We start from the raw sequence: 16098 nt of genomic DNA, 5'->3' as shown, positions 1-16098 counted from the left end.
CTCAAAGTTCTCTATTTTACTGTTAAATGTAGCAACAGTACCTTGGAGGCAAACAAGGCAGACAATTTACACACAGCACTGACCAATTTTGACCAATTTTCTTTTGGGGATAGGAATTGTTGTCCAGGACACCAGGAAAAACTACTTTTTTTTGAGTAGTGTCAGATTAGATTGGAAATGAGATTACATTTCGTTTGAGTTGTCACCAATCTAGATTAATCAAAACCTGAATTTATAAAATAGGGAGGTTTGCCACCATCTATATGAAACCCTTTATATTAAATATGTATTAGCACAGACAAACAATGTGGATACAAGTTTGTTTCAAGAATATGCATCAATGTATATTTGAAATTTTCTGATCTTATAACAATAGGTGCTGTTATTGGTGCAAATCTCCTTGAACCTTTTTACACCTTATTGTGATTCAGTGCCACCAGAAAGTATGTGTAGATGATTGGAGAAGTTTTATGTGAGGCTTGGCTCTATTATTTCATTAATTAAATATGGATATGGTGAAAAGATGGAAAACGGGATGAAAAAAATCTATCTTGACCTAAGAAAATTGCCAAATTGATGAATGGCTAACTACTGTTACTTTGAACAGTTTTCCCACATTCACTACTTAACTCTTATGCGAAGAATAGCCACTTGGATGAAGTCAGATTTATGGACCATGTAGAAGAATTTCCAGTTATTTTCTCATGTGGGATCTTCTGAAAATAAAGTTAATAACCATTGTAATAAAGGATTACCTAAGGTGTTCAGAAACTATCCTGTGTATGCTGAATTGACTCATTCAAAATTGCCATTTGACTAACTAAATGTACAAAGGGCTCACTTCTTTCAGTAAAATGAAAATCTTGGGGAATGTTAACGTTAAATCTTCTCATTAAGGTGTAATCCTCACAGGGTTAATTATATTTGTTGAATCTTTCAGCTGCAGTCTGCATTTTCAGGAATCTCCCCTTAAAGTGGAGACTCAGCATGTCAAAGAAACGGGGCGGGGGAGTCTTTATCATGTAAAAGCCTGAGAAAACGCACACTATTTTTACAAGCGGTGCATATAAATGAGTGCTGAGGGAATGTTATGCATAACTAAAATAGATCTAATTAGAATAAATTACTTCAGAGAATATCCAAGAAGTTCATTAAAAAAAAATTCCCATTAACTCAACGCAGTTGATTTATGTTGTGTTCATAATCCTTTGGTCCTTTCATTGGCCTGAGTGACCCTTTCTCAGAATGCACTGTTCCTGATCTGTTCACTCAAAATGTTGGAAGTTTTTTTTAAGTATTGTTCTTATTGCCTTGTTCATGGGGTTTGTTTCATATCAGACCCTGCTGCAATTGAATTTGATGAGATTCCTATCCTGACAGTGGAAGTTTGTATGCACATTCGTCTTGTATTCACAAGCTGCTCAGTTAGGAGAAATCACGGGGACTTCTATTACATTGACTATGAAAGTAATGACAAAGCCCTCTTATACATAGACATAAGGTAAGATACCTCTTTTGAGATATTTTTTCAAGATTGAAAAGCCCCAGCTTGACTAATTGTCATCTGCCAATGTATCTCTGGCACTGGGTCTGCAAATCCAAGACATTAATGTATACAATGAATAAGAGGAGTTCTAATGCAGACCCTGAGGTACCCCAATTAATACTTCCCCCAATTTTTATCTACAGCCACAGTATGCTTCCTTTCTATCAATTTCCAATCCATGTCTACATCTTTCCCTTGATTCGCAGTGACATCAGATTTTTTTCATATGGTACGAGACTTCAAGGTCATCCCCTTAAACATCTCTTCATGCCCTCACAACTCCTTATCTCTGATTTTCTCCTACCCCACCTCTGCTCGCCCCTTTATGCTTGTCCCTGCCGTCTCTGCCCCTAACTTCTATAACGTCCTCCCTCCACCCTCGTCTCTAAATCTCGCTTCAAAAACCTATGATTTTGACTCCCATCTCCCTCACCCCCCCCCCCCCCCCCCTCACACACACTCTTCCTTGCTTGGCATCTTGATAAGTTATTGTTATTAAAACACCTTTCGGATGACTAGATACACTGCTATGTAGCTTCCCTCGATCAATTCAGTGTTATCTAAAAAAAATCAATGAGGTTGGTCAGACAAGATCTACTACCCCCCTTGTCAGAGATTGCTGCTTTGTAGATTTCTATTTAGAGATAAGATGAGAATTCAAACCCAAAAGCTAGGTATGTTTTATGTTTCAGATGCTCAAGTCTCAAAAAGATCATCCAATACTTAACAGTTTGAAAATTGCATACAATTATGTATAAGTGGGTTGCCGAGGTTTGCTAATTTATCTGGAAAATGACGTTTTTGACATGGTGAAACTAAAAATAGAAAATAATTTAAAAGTTGAGGTTTATAAAAAATATACATTGCTAAAATGAAGCACAGGTGTTAATTGGAGAGGACAAGTTTGCAGCGCTATGGGGAGAGCATGGGCGAGTGGGATTGATTTGATAGCTCTTTTCAAAGAGCCAGAACAGATGCGATGGGCCGAATGGCCTCCTTCTGTGCTGTATAATTCTTTGATTCTATGAATTGATCATTCTTGTCATATTGAACAGAATTCCAACTTTGCTATGAATAGAAACCAGGAGAGGAAGTGAGTAAATCTAACCTATCAGTATTCTGCCTTTTCAATCAACTTCCTAGTTAAGAATCTCAATACTGCATAAAATTAGGTTTTCATGTCGAGCCTTGTTCAGATTAAATAGAATGCTGCTTTATTTATCTTTATTATGTGACTTTGGTCTTGCAAAGTAAAAGTGATTCCTATTTTAATAAATGCCGAATAACAACAACTTCCATTTGTATAGCGGCATAGGATAATGTCTCGGATTGCTGAATTGGAGTGGACGTTTGACATTCCTAAAAAGATTGAGGTCTTGCAATTTTTCAGTGTATCAATTTAATCATTTTGGTGAAGAGGCTGCTCAATATTCAATAGTTATGTGTTAAACATGCATAATGTATTAATTGTCTGTTGAAGTATTCTTTCATTTTAGGCAGAATGTTTAAATTGTTTCCTCATTTCATGAAAAAAAGTCTTTATGTTTGGGGCAGCCCATCATGTCATTTGAAACGCTGAATTCAATGATTAATTGTTCACCTTTTGAATATTACCCAACTTAGTACAAAGCACTGACTGAGATGTATGAAGATTATCTTGTCAATGCGTATGTAAAAACTATCACAAGACACCCACATTGAATAATTTGTATTGATTATTGGTTTGCTACAGGTCTCATTCTACTTTAATTACTCGAGACTCGATACATATCTGTTTGACCCTTTGGTTTCCATTCCCAACTCGGGTCCCCAACCAAGTAGTATCAAGCATTTTGAGATTTCATCCTGACATGAAAGGCACTGTATAAATTAAATTGTATTGTTAATCCATTATATGATTCTGTGGATCTTGGTGAATTTCCAAATGTTGACATTATTATTCACACAGGTCATATGTAGAAATTACACAGGTTTCTATCATAGAACAACTCCAATTCTTTGTTTCAGGTGTGTCACTGAAACTCAAAATCATTATTTCACACTTCTCCAAAGCTTCATATCATTTTCCCCCTCCTCCAATTTCCTTTCCTACATGAACACTGCTAACATGCTGGGTACATTTCCATGGGTGCTTTGCCTCAGAGGTTATTTTTCATGTGTGTCCTAGCATAGTGTTTATCAGCAGGCTATTGGGGGATGGAGTGAAGTTGGTGGGGTTTGGGAGGTGGGTGTGTGGCGAGTGGGTGGGATAGCAGAAAGGCTGATCATTGTTGAGCCTGATCCTGGCTTTGACCTCTATCTGCACAACTTAGCTTTTGGTTTTCCCACAAAGCACAGTCACTATACTTTACAGAATATCCTGTAAAGCACTTTAGGATGCCCTCCCAACATTTTCTTCATCAGCCGGGTGTCAGACACATGCGGAAACCCATCACCATGCTTAAGAGTATCCAAACCAAACTGAATTTATGAACCTTATCCTCACTTTCAAGTGCCTTCATAGTCTCACCTCACCCTACCTCCTGCACCCTACTGCCTCAGCTGCTCCCTCCACTCAGCAAACACTGCTTCTTGCCCCCTGCTCAATACGCTCCACCATCAGTCATCACTAGCCCTCTGGAATTCCAATCCAGAGTCATTCCACTTGTCCCCTCCCACCCCACCTTCAAATCCCGCTTAAGACATATTTTTGACTGCACGTTCAGCCATCTTTCCATTCTCTCACCTGCCCAGCTCGGTTCTCTTAACTGAAGCACTATATAAATGTAAATTGTTGTTGTCTTTCACATAGGAAATAATCTCAAAGTGCCCCATAGATGGGGAATGGCGACCTGGATGAGAGATAAGGAGTGGTAGGAGGGAATGGTAGTCGAAGACACAAAGAGATTTTAAATGTTTTTAGATGGCTTTTGGTAGCAGAGAGAGAGAGAGATGTACAAAGCAAATAATTAAGGGAGACAGTTACAGAGCTGAGTTTAAATTCAATTTAAAATGATTTTGATTATTTTCAAACTTATACATTTAAGAACCAACTAAAACTTTATATTCTTAGCAGATTTTGCTTAACTGCCTGTTAATGTTATTAATGTGTATAGAGACACAATTGATCTAGGAATATGTGGTTGGAAGGATCATTGTTTGTTACCAGAAAGATGCCTAACATATTTGCTGCTGCTCTACTTCATTTCTGAACAACTGATCAAACAGATAAGGATTTTCTTGAGTTTCAACGCAAACAGGTTCCAGACTGGGCTCTTCCAGGCAATTACTTCTTGTCTGTTCAAAGCAAATCCTTAATACAATGATATATTTTTGGTGGCCAGTCGGGTGTCTGATCTACAAAGAAATGCAGCATGGTGCTTAATCAATTGAGTTTAGATCCCAAGATCTATGCTATGGTCTGGCTGTACTTACAGTCCTAGTCAGCATGACATAAGGAAGCTGTCCTTAGCCCAGAGGTAATGCAGAGGAAAATAACGGGAATGATCCCCCATGTTGGAGGAATGAGCTATGATCCAATAATTAGACAAACTAGGGTCTTCAGTTTTGAGAGAAGACACTCAGAAGAGAGCTGTATAAAATTTAGAAGTCAAACTTTAGAGGTGTATACAAATTTAAATTAGATTGGAAAAAGTAAACCCAGAATAATACTTTAGGACACACCAAGACAGTAGAACATGAGGACATAAGTTTAGAGTTGTAAAGGGCAATTTCAAGACAAACACCAGGAAATTTATTTTCACCCAAAGTGGTAATTAATGACTGGAAAAGGTTGCCATGAATGATGGTTGAAGTCAGGATACTGGACTCATTTAAAAAGCATGTTGATGCTGTGATGGGAGGACGATAGGATAGGTGTTCTGGAAGGATGAGATTCGAAGATCCTTCTTCATCCAAACCTATCTTGTTATCCTGTGAGAAATCTCCAAACCACTGTGAGTTCCACATATGTATGATGTATGATTGTCTGGTGAGCGCAATGAACTAAACATCTCAAAATTGTAAATGTTAAATTCTTTGTCACTGGTCAGCACAAGCAAGGTTGGGAATGGCGGGATCCAATCAGGACTGGAAGCGGTGACCTGAATCTGAATACATTGTTAATTTGTGAAGGTGTAGCTACTTAATAATAATAAATAATAATAATAATCCTTACATTTGATTTAGTGCCGTTCATATCAGGAGGATGTCTTAAAGTGCTTCACACTCCACTGTAAAGACTCTATTTTGTGGGCAAAGTGGTAGCCTATTTTGCACACAGTAACATTCCACAAACACCCTTGAAGTGAGTGTCCAATTCCAGTTAAGAATCGGTATCAAACTTAAGAATCAAATGTGCAGGATTTCTTAAAATGTTCCCTCTGCTAATAAACACAATGAAGATCTGAAGGAATAAAGCAAATTTTGACTCTTTATTCTTTATTTGTTCCTCCGTAACATTGACTGGTTCCGCCACTCACTGCCAGCCGATGAGACCCTCATCCATGCATTTATCACATCCAGGCTTGACTACACAATCTCCCTGCTTGTTGACCTCCCCAACTCCTCCCTCCACAGCCTGCAGATTATCCAGAACTCTGCAGCCTGTGTCCTCTCCCGCACAAAGCTCCGCATCCCTATCATCCCCATCCTCACCTGACTCCACTGGCTCCCCATCACTCAGAGAATACTTCACATGCCCTGCCTTGCGTGCCCCACCATTGGCGGGTGGGCCTTCAGCCTCTCTGCCCCCAACCTCTGGAGCTCCATTCCAGTGTCCCTCCACCTCGTTCCCTCCATTGCCTCCTTCAAGACCTGTCTCAAGAAACTCCTCTTTGACCATGCCTTCGTTCACCCTCCTACCCCTATCCTCTCTGCCCTCCACCCCTCCTGATCCCAACCACCAGCTTGGGTGCAGATCCGTAACTGTCCAGCACCTTGGGATGTCCTCCTGACATAAAAGGCACTATATATGTATAATGTAATTTGTTGTTGTTATTGAGTTTGTTATAAGACTGGTGTTTGTTCTACAAAAGGGTTTTTTGCTTTGACCTTGGAAAGTCATTTTTGGCATTTACACTAAGAGTCTCTTCAATATTATGGACAGCTCCTAGTACTAAAAATTCTCAGGAACAACATTTCTTTATTTGCTGCAATACTCTCAAATATAGACCTTCACTTCTTTATCTTTAATTCTGGATTCACTTACTTTTACTCTGCCAAAACACAATGAGACATCCAGCAAATCGTTTGATTTCCGTCTGTTGAGAAAATCTGGATTTCATTCTTTATTGTTAACCTCAGCTGCAAATGTGGACAAAAAGCTACATTTTGATCCTGTGTTGCTGTCTTGTCAGTCTCTTTAATCACCTTAGAAATATTACAAACCATTCCTTTCTCTCTAAAGTCAGACTAGAAGTTTAGGAAATCTCCATGGTTGAAATACTATGTATAGCTGAAAATTACTTTTCATCTTTCAACATATTGCAAATCAAACTAGTGTGTTTATTTCATCCTGAAATTTTTTTTACCCATCTCTCTGTCAATTCTGCATCATGCCAAGTGTGCTAAGATCTGCAATCAGCGCATGTATTTTTACCTTTGCATTTCACAGAAAATAGATACATTCATTTCTTTTTTGAAATACTAATATCAATGTTCTTCAGCAATACTTTAGATTATAATAATTACAGTAATGTTAATAAATCTAGAGAGATGTTAGGAGAATGATACAGAGGATTGATTTTTAAACACCACTTCATTGTCTATTCTGTGGAAATGGAGTTCAATTTTTGTGAGCTCACAATATATAGTGATTGCTTTTCATTTAAAACAGAAGGGAAATTGTAAAAGCCGCAGTTTACCACTTGAACTTCATACTTTATTGATCATTTTATTTGAAACCTTGCTGTGCTGTAATATAAAATGTGTGAGTGTTCTTTAGTGATACAACCTGCCATAAGATGGAGGGGATAGAAGCAGTTGATGAGCTACTAGGACCCAAATAAATCACTTTCAAAATAGATCACAGAGAGCCAGCAGTCTTCATTGAAAACTTTTCATTCGATTAAACATATCTGATAACTTGAAAAGTAAAATTGTGTCCAAATCTAACAACAACTTTACTCTTATGTAGCACGTTTCATGTCAAGAGGATGTCTCAAAATCGCTTCACAGAATTCGCTGGGAACCCAAGCTGTTGATGGGGCTAGGGGTGGGGGGGGTTGCGGTGCATTGGGGGAAGAAAGGTCACCAAAGGCATGATCGAAAAGGAAGATATTAAGGCAGGTAGGGAGGAACAAAGAACTCCCTCCAGCAAAAGACTAACAGTTATTTTATATCCATTTCTTACTGCTATTCTTAATAAGATTGTTTTGCAGTATAATCCAGTTTGTTACACGTGCTACTGTATTGCCTGTGGTGATTATCTTAATTCAATCAATTCATTGGTTTTGATAGAGAACCTATTTAATCACCAATTTCACTTCCCGGAGTAAATATTACCAACGGATATCATTAGAAATTATTTAATATACACAGATATGAAAACAGTCCCAACTAAAATCTGAATTATAAAACTTGTCTGAACATTTTAGTCATGTTTTGTGATCTTTAACTTTGTTAGTTTTAATGTTAGTTTGATAATAATAATAAAATAATAATAATCCTTGCATTTGATATAGCGCTCTTCACGTCTTCTCGACGTCTCAAAGCGCTTCACAAAATAGACTGTAAAGTGAATTGACCGTATATTTGTGGGTGAAACGCTGCAGTCAATTGCGCACAGCAGTGTCCCACAAACAGTCGTGGATTGAAAATGACCAATTTTTTTATTATTGTTTTGTTTTGGAGGGATTATTATTAGGCGTGTGGAGTAAGGAAACTTGCCCAAGGTTTCGCCCTGCCTGGAATTGAACTCAGGTGTCTCGCTTGCAAAGCGAGTGCTCTAACCACTGAGCTACAGGACTCCACTAAATGTTATTCCAAAAAACATTTCTTCAATGTAGAGGGTGACGAGAACACAGAATAAACTGCCCTGGAAGGTTATAGATGTGGAAATCTGTTAAGCTATTTAGGAAGAAGATAAATACTTGGGAAGTAACGAAGGAGGTATTTGGAGAAAAACACATGGAAATATGGTTAGAAAGATAAAGAGCTACCAGAATCTAATAAAATGGAGTAACAGGCTCAATAGGCCGAATGATCTTCTGATGCTCATTAATTGGCCAAAGCATGTTCACTGCTATACGTTCATATAGGACCTTATCATACCATGGAAACATAATGCACAATGATTTAATCTTTTGTTTTATGTCAATTGATGCTCTTACAAATAATTACTCCTTTCTGTACTTTTGTGAGGAAACATTGATGGAATGCAATGAAAACAGTTTGGAGCCCACAATGTCATTGCATTGTTGCTCGTGACGCTGCCAGGAGCGTTGAATTTCAATACATATAAAGGCAGTTGTTTGTCATGTTTGTATAAAAGGACATTTTCACAACAGTAGAGCATTTTAAGGCAGGCTACATTTCAAAAACAGCTAACGCATAACCTTTCTCAAAATACTCCCGTTTTAATTCAGTCATGTTGGTAACATGTCGTAGTATATCAAAGATGGTTATAAAGAACAGTTCTTACTCCCACTGATAAACAATAGAACATTACTGCTGGTCAGTGGCTGTTTTAAAAATTATGATTGGGTTTGCACATACCCACTTACACACACACATCTGAAATTCATCCCCATCGATTTATGTTCCACATATAATCTAATAATTATCTCCTCTAAAATTATATAATATTCTAAAAAATATGACAAATTATCTGTATGAAAAATTGCACCCTTAAAATCCATCAGATTTGTGACTTCAGGGCAGAGACCACTAAAATTGGTAAATGACAGTAACCCAATTGTGGCTCTAAATATAGAAATGTATGATTCCATTATACATGTTTTGCTTCACCAATTGCAACACCCCCAGGCTCATTCATTTTTCTAAATTGTATGTGAGACTGCAGGAGGCTGAGGGGGTGACATGTGGACAATCAAATGACCTTTATTGAGCACCAATGAACTGGTGTCTGTAATTTCATGCACTTTGAGGTTTCCGCACAAAAGTTCCTTAACATTCAAAATAGTGCATCAGCTCTTCACAAAACACATTTATCAATGCCTTGATCATATTTTGACGTTCGGCTTGGATGATAACATACGTTTATCGTTGACTGCACGATAATACACTTTTTAAAAAATCTGCCAAGATAAATAAGCAAGTCAAATATTTACCTCAAGGATTATCTGACCTGAAGTTCAGTATTAAATAGAGTGAAGATCAACAGAGTCTGCATCAATGTTTATCAAACAGGTCATGATCCTAAGAGAAAGGGAAAGTGATTAGAATGAAATCTATGTATGATTAATTACTTTGTTGAAGAAAAAAGATTAAATGATGGACTGAACTACAAGCTGGCAATTCTGAAGACAAATTTCCGATTTTTTGGCTTCACATGCCTTTGTCCCTTTTTATTTTTTACATGGCTATTGTAACGTGTCAGTTAATAATAATAAATAATAAGCCATGCATTTGCTATAGCACCTGATCATTGATCAGAGCATTGAGATGTCTCAAAGTGCTTTACAGAATATACTGTAAAGTGGAAGACGATTGATTGTATATTTTGCAGGTGAAAACAGCAACCAGTTGAGCACAGCAATGTCCCACAAACAGCCGAGAAGTGAGTGACCAATTTTATTTGGGGGAACTTGGTTTAAATTGTCATCCGAATGACGCCACCTACAACAAAACACCCCCAGTACTGCAATGGAGTGTCGATTTAGATTATGTGATTCCAAGTGCTGATTTGGGGCTTGAACCCAGTTTTGGCTCAGTTGATTGCACTCTTGCCTCTGGGTCATCCTGGTATTTAGCACGGAGGGATCTCGATTGTCATGAACCAGACAAGTTGCTCCAGTGGAAATTTACACTTTGCAGTAATCTGCTGAGTCTGGCATTAAACCACATAGGAACTAAGCATTGGGCTGCATTGTAAGCATTGGGCTGCGGAGTCCTGTAGCTCAGTGGTTAGAGATCCGAGTTCAATTCCAGGCAGGGCGAAACCTTGGGCAAGTTTCCTTACTCCACACGTCTAATAATAATCCCTCCAAAAAACAAAAACAATAATTAAATTGGCCATTTTCAATCTACGACTGTTTGTGGGACATTGCTGTGCGTAATTGGCTGCCGCGTTCGCCCACAAATATACAGTCAATTCACTTTACAGTGTGTTCTGTGAAGCGCTTTGGGACGTCCTCCCGACGTGAAAAGCGCTATATCAAATGCAAGGATTATTATTATTATTATTATTATATTGATTAGCTCAAAGCACTGAGATATAGTTTTTTTGGACATATTTCCATCCAGTATGAAGGGATAACAAAATGACCACACTGTTATGCTGCTCTGCATATGAGTGAAATACCAACATACAGTATAACAAATGTCTGCCTGGAAACTATAGTGTCCTCAATGCTCCACTGACTCCCCATCCCCCATAGGATACAATTCAAAATCCTCGTCCTTGCCTTCAAGGCCCTCCGTGGCCTTGTCCCTCCCTATCTCTGTAGCCTGTTAACCCCATATCAACCTGTCCACCCCCTCTGCTTAGCCGGCTCCAGCCTGCTCCACATCCCGCGCCCAACCCACCCCATCATCGGCGGTTGGGCCTTCAGCCTCTCTGCCCTCACCCTTTGGAACTCCATCGCACAGTCCCTTTGCCTCGCTCCCTCCCTTGCCTTCTTCAAAGAACGTCTCAAGACCCACACATTGTATAAATATATCAATAACAACTTGCATTTATATAGAGCCCTTCAAACACAATAGTATCTAGGAGCACTAAAAATGAGATTATCAAATGGGACTGTATTTAAGTCCTCTTGAATCTAGTCTTCGTCATACTGACCTAATTTATCCTGATGACTGCAAATTTAAAGAGAAAAATGTCACAGCAGTCCATTGATCTCTGTGTTTGGCATCACAGCACTCCAAACTGCATCAAGTCAGTTTGAATCTGATTTCTTTGATGAAGTTCACATTTCAGTGTTTAATAGGAATGCCCACGAATTAGAAAGATGTAATTTAAAGTCCTTTGATATACAAATGACCTTGAATACATGGTGGACTATTATGCATATTCATGTACCCATGAAACTTTATTAAGTTTCCACAACCATTCATGAATTATCTGCAATCAATTCTGCTGTTCCAACAGAGCTTTCCCACATTATCAATGTAATGTTTATTTAAACATAAACAAGGAGTTCTGTAGCTAAGTGACTGTAGCTTAGAGCACTTACCTCACAAGCGAGAGAACTGGGTTCAATTCGCAGCAGGATGAAACATTGGGCAAGTTTCCTTACTCCACACGCCTGATAGTAATCCTTAAAAAAAACACAATAATAAAATTGGTCACTTCAATCCATGATTGTTTGTGCGACACTAGTGTGCGCAATTGGCTGCCGTGTTTCGCCCACAAATATATAGTCAATTCATTTTACAGTCTATTCTGTGAAGCGCTTTGAGATGTCTAGAAGATGTGAAAAAGCGCTATATCAAATGCAAGAATTATTATTATTTTGGAAGATTAAAAGCACAAACTGACTTTTCCTTCCAGCTGGATCTGAACCTACCTATGTTTTTATAATAAATGTAGCTTTCATACTGTATGCTCTTCCTCTGTAACATGCAGTGAAATGAATATCAGTGAACTTAAATCAGTGCACCATTAACATTTCTGTGTAAATCATGTGATTTCATCCTATCAGCTTGCTATATGATGCTGTCCACAGTGTGGCACTCAAAGCTACCAACAAACAGCTGTCAGTGTCCAGTGCAAGCTCTCTATTACTATGGGAGAAATTCCACCTGGGTTTAGATTTACTCTATTTATTGTAGCATTTTAGAGGATTCAAAATTAGGTAAATTATTAATCACAACCTTAATTTCGTAGCCTGTTTTCTGTAAGTTCTTTTAAGTGGCTCAAATACAGACTTCACAGTTAAGACTGATTCAACAACTTGCCAAACTCTGGACACCTTACCATGTTCACATAAATAGAGTAAATATAGGCTCAGGTAGAATTTCTCCCATCGATAGGTTAAGAGTTAATGGATGGTGGAACTAAAGAGACCAATGAGGAGACCTGCTGAAAATCTTGGATAGTTCAATATGGTCCATTCTGAGACGTCTTTTTTCAAAGCTGAAAAGCCCCAGTTTGTCTAATTTTTGCGATTAGCTTATTCCTCGAACTCTGGGGATCATCCTTGTTGCTCTCTCTGCAATTTTAGTATAATTTCTGGGATCTGAATCCATAAAAATCAACTTGCCTATTTTCCTAACAGCAACGATATCACTTTTATCATGTTAAATCTCTGTTACAGTAGCAACTTTGAAAATCACTTCAGTTATTTATTATTTAATTGAATACCTGCCGCATTATTCTTAATTATGATCCTTTGTGATGGTCACATAAACAGGAAGAGGTTGTTCATCCCATCAATCCTGTAGCTCAGTGGTTAGAGCACTCACTTTGCAAGCGAGAGACCTGAGTTCAATTCCAGGCAGAGGGCGAAACTTTGGGCAAGTTTCCTTACTCCACACGTCTAATAATAATCCCTCCAAAACCAAAAACAATAATAAATTGGTCATTTTCAATCTACGATTGTTTGTGGGATATTGCTGTGCGCAATTGGCTGCCGCGTTCGCCCACAAATATACAGTCAATTCACTTTACAGTGTGTTCTGTGAAGCGCTTTGGGACATCCTCCCGACGTGAAAAGCGCTATATCAAATGCAAAGATTATTATTATTATTATTTACCAGTTTATTAGATTGTGGCATGCCTTTTTGAATCGCATTAAACAGAAAAAAATAAATTAACGGATTATTTTTCAAATTAAATTATCATTTAATGCAAATAAACTGGAGCAGAACTACATTGACTGTTTCATGGGGCACCTGCCCTGAGAGGTATTGAGGTAATTCCACTTTATATGAAATAAGGAACTAGGGTAGCTTTAATTTGAAATTCAGGAGTGTTTGTGGATGTATAACATAAAATAATAATAATCTTTGCATTTGATATAGCACCTTATCATGTCTTTGAGACATCTCAAAGTGCTTCACAGAATATGCTGTAAAATGAATTGATTGTATATTTTTAGTGGGCAAAATGCAGAATCCAATTGTGCACAGCAGTGTCCCCTAAACAGTCATGGATTGAGTGAGCAAATTATTANTTTTTTTTGAAGGAATTATTAACCCCGGAAAAGCGATCCGCCAATCGACTAACAACCGGGTTCCTACTTACTGCGAGGTAAACAGTGGCGTGTGGAGTAGGTAAACTCGCCCAACATTTTGCTTTGCCTGGGAATTAAACCCAGGTCTCTCGCTGGTGGGACGAGTGGCCTAACCATTGAGCTACAGGACTTCAAATGTGAAACAAAGACATTGTACAAAGAGTAACAGCAGTACATTGATCACTTATTGTATTGTAGTTATGCATTTGGTCAATATAATGAGACTGGTTAACAGAAGAAGAAAAGTATGTATGCTCTACATTATTTGTATTACTAGTTATTCTACCCTCATTCTTCTCGACCTCCAAACTTTCCTCCTCCCTGCAACCTCACTGAATTGAAATCAAGATTCATTACAGTCACTTAATATAACTCATTCCCAGGATGTCAAGAGTGTGTCATTTCTTTCCTCCTCAATTTCATTTCCTGCAAAATCTACAGGCGTTTAGAATGCAACAAGCAGCATAAAACGGAATGAGAGCTCATTGGCATTTCTTGCACTCTGTCCTGCTTCTTTTTAGTTGTGCTCATGCCTTGAATTTTAGTTTTATTTGGCCTTGAATATGTGGCAGCAGTTTCTGGCACAGATCCTGAGCTGGTAGACACAATAAAATCGATGTTAAGAATAGCACGCCTCAAAACATTTAAAATACAAAATCTAGTAACAATGTTAGTGATAGAATTGCTGCATTAGTGATTTTACTGCTAGCAAATGGGATGTTGCCTTTAAACACTAAGGTGTGGATTTGCACTGCAATTTGACAAGGTGTGAAATAGACCTTAAAGTACATTAACAAAATGTCTTTAACAACAACAACAACAAAATTACATTTGTATGGTGCCTTTCACGTTGGGAGGACATCTCAAGGTGATGGGCAGTCAGTGTTTCGGACCCGAACTGGAGGTCGGGATCAGGGAGGGTGGAGGGCAGGGGGCGAAGGAGAGTGATTGAAGGCTCAAGAAAATAAAAAAGACAATTTTATTGTGCTTATTCTAAATAGTTATATAGAATTCACAATCATATGCTGCAATCGGAACAATAATTAAAAATTGCTCTTTTACTCCTTTTGTGAATATGATACATGTATGTACCATATGATACCCTAACTGACATGGCATGCAGGTGTCATGCTATCAGATCCCTTCAAAAGATTAGATCAAATAGGCCAAATAGCTTCTTCATCTGAATTGATCTTGTGGTGTCTTATGAGACCCTGCACCTCCACTCATCATCTCTCCATAGAGGTGGCAGCAGGAGAACTGAAGCTAAATGCACTTTGTGACACAATGTCCTGCATGACCAATGTCACACTCTTTACCAATAATCTTTAATGGACAATTGAATTTTGAATGACATAATAGGATCTATCTTACATTGATTTTTAAAAGTGAAATCTTTTTGCTGCTTCTTTCTAATTGGAAAATCTCTCTATAAAGATATATAACAGTTTTAACAGCCAGCATAAAAGCCCCCCAATGGTTACATTCAAGCGACCTGCAACCTGTCTAATGAAGATCCATTGGGTGTTAACCCAAAGGATCTTCATTAGATATTGAATTTTCTGCTTTTGGATCAATAGCTTCACTTGGCTTTTGAAAGTACTTGTAGGTCCCATTATGCATAATGTGCAAATTAAAGGTATAGTGCAAAGTTAAAGTTAGACATTCACATTTCCAAGAATGCCTCAGCTCAAGCATCGCAATTTGGGTGAGAATTTGCTTATCATGTTTTATTTTAGAGGTGCAAGTAAGTTACAGTGACATTAAATCAATATGGAAGAGGCTGCATACGTCTACTTATGGTAGGATCACCAATGTTGAAATTCTGCCACCAATATCTGATTCATTACAAATATGCAGAGTTTAAAAATCATTAATATCAAAAGGATGAATGAAGATGGTTTGGTTAGAAAGCACCCGCTAGTCTGTCTCACTTTCAGTTTGACACCAATCCAGGCAGTACCGAAAGCAATAAAATACCAAGCTCAGAATCACATCTTTCACTCCAACTAATCTAAAGACTGGTTGCAAGACAACAGCCTTTTGCAGCATGAGAATAAATTAATAATAATCCTTACATTTGATATTGCTCCTTATTCTATCAGCAAAATGTCTGAAAGCACTTCACAGGATTTACTGTAGAGTGTGATGACTGTGTATTTGTAGGCAAACGCAGCAGCTTATTGCACTCAGCAATTTCTCACGCACAGCCGT

Source organism: Callorhinchus milii, unplaced genomic scaffold, assembly GCF_018977255.1.
Source record: "Callorhinchus milii isolate IMCB2004 unplaced genomic scaffold, IMCB_Cmil_1.0 Scaffold3, whole genome shotgun sequence".
NCBI lineage: Eukaryota > Metazoa > Chordata > Chondrichthyes > Chimaeriformes > Callorhinchidae > Callorhinchus > Callorhinchus milii.
Note: the sequence above shows the minus strand (reverse complement) of the source record.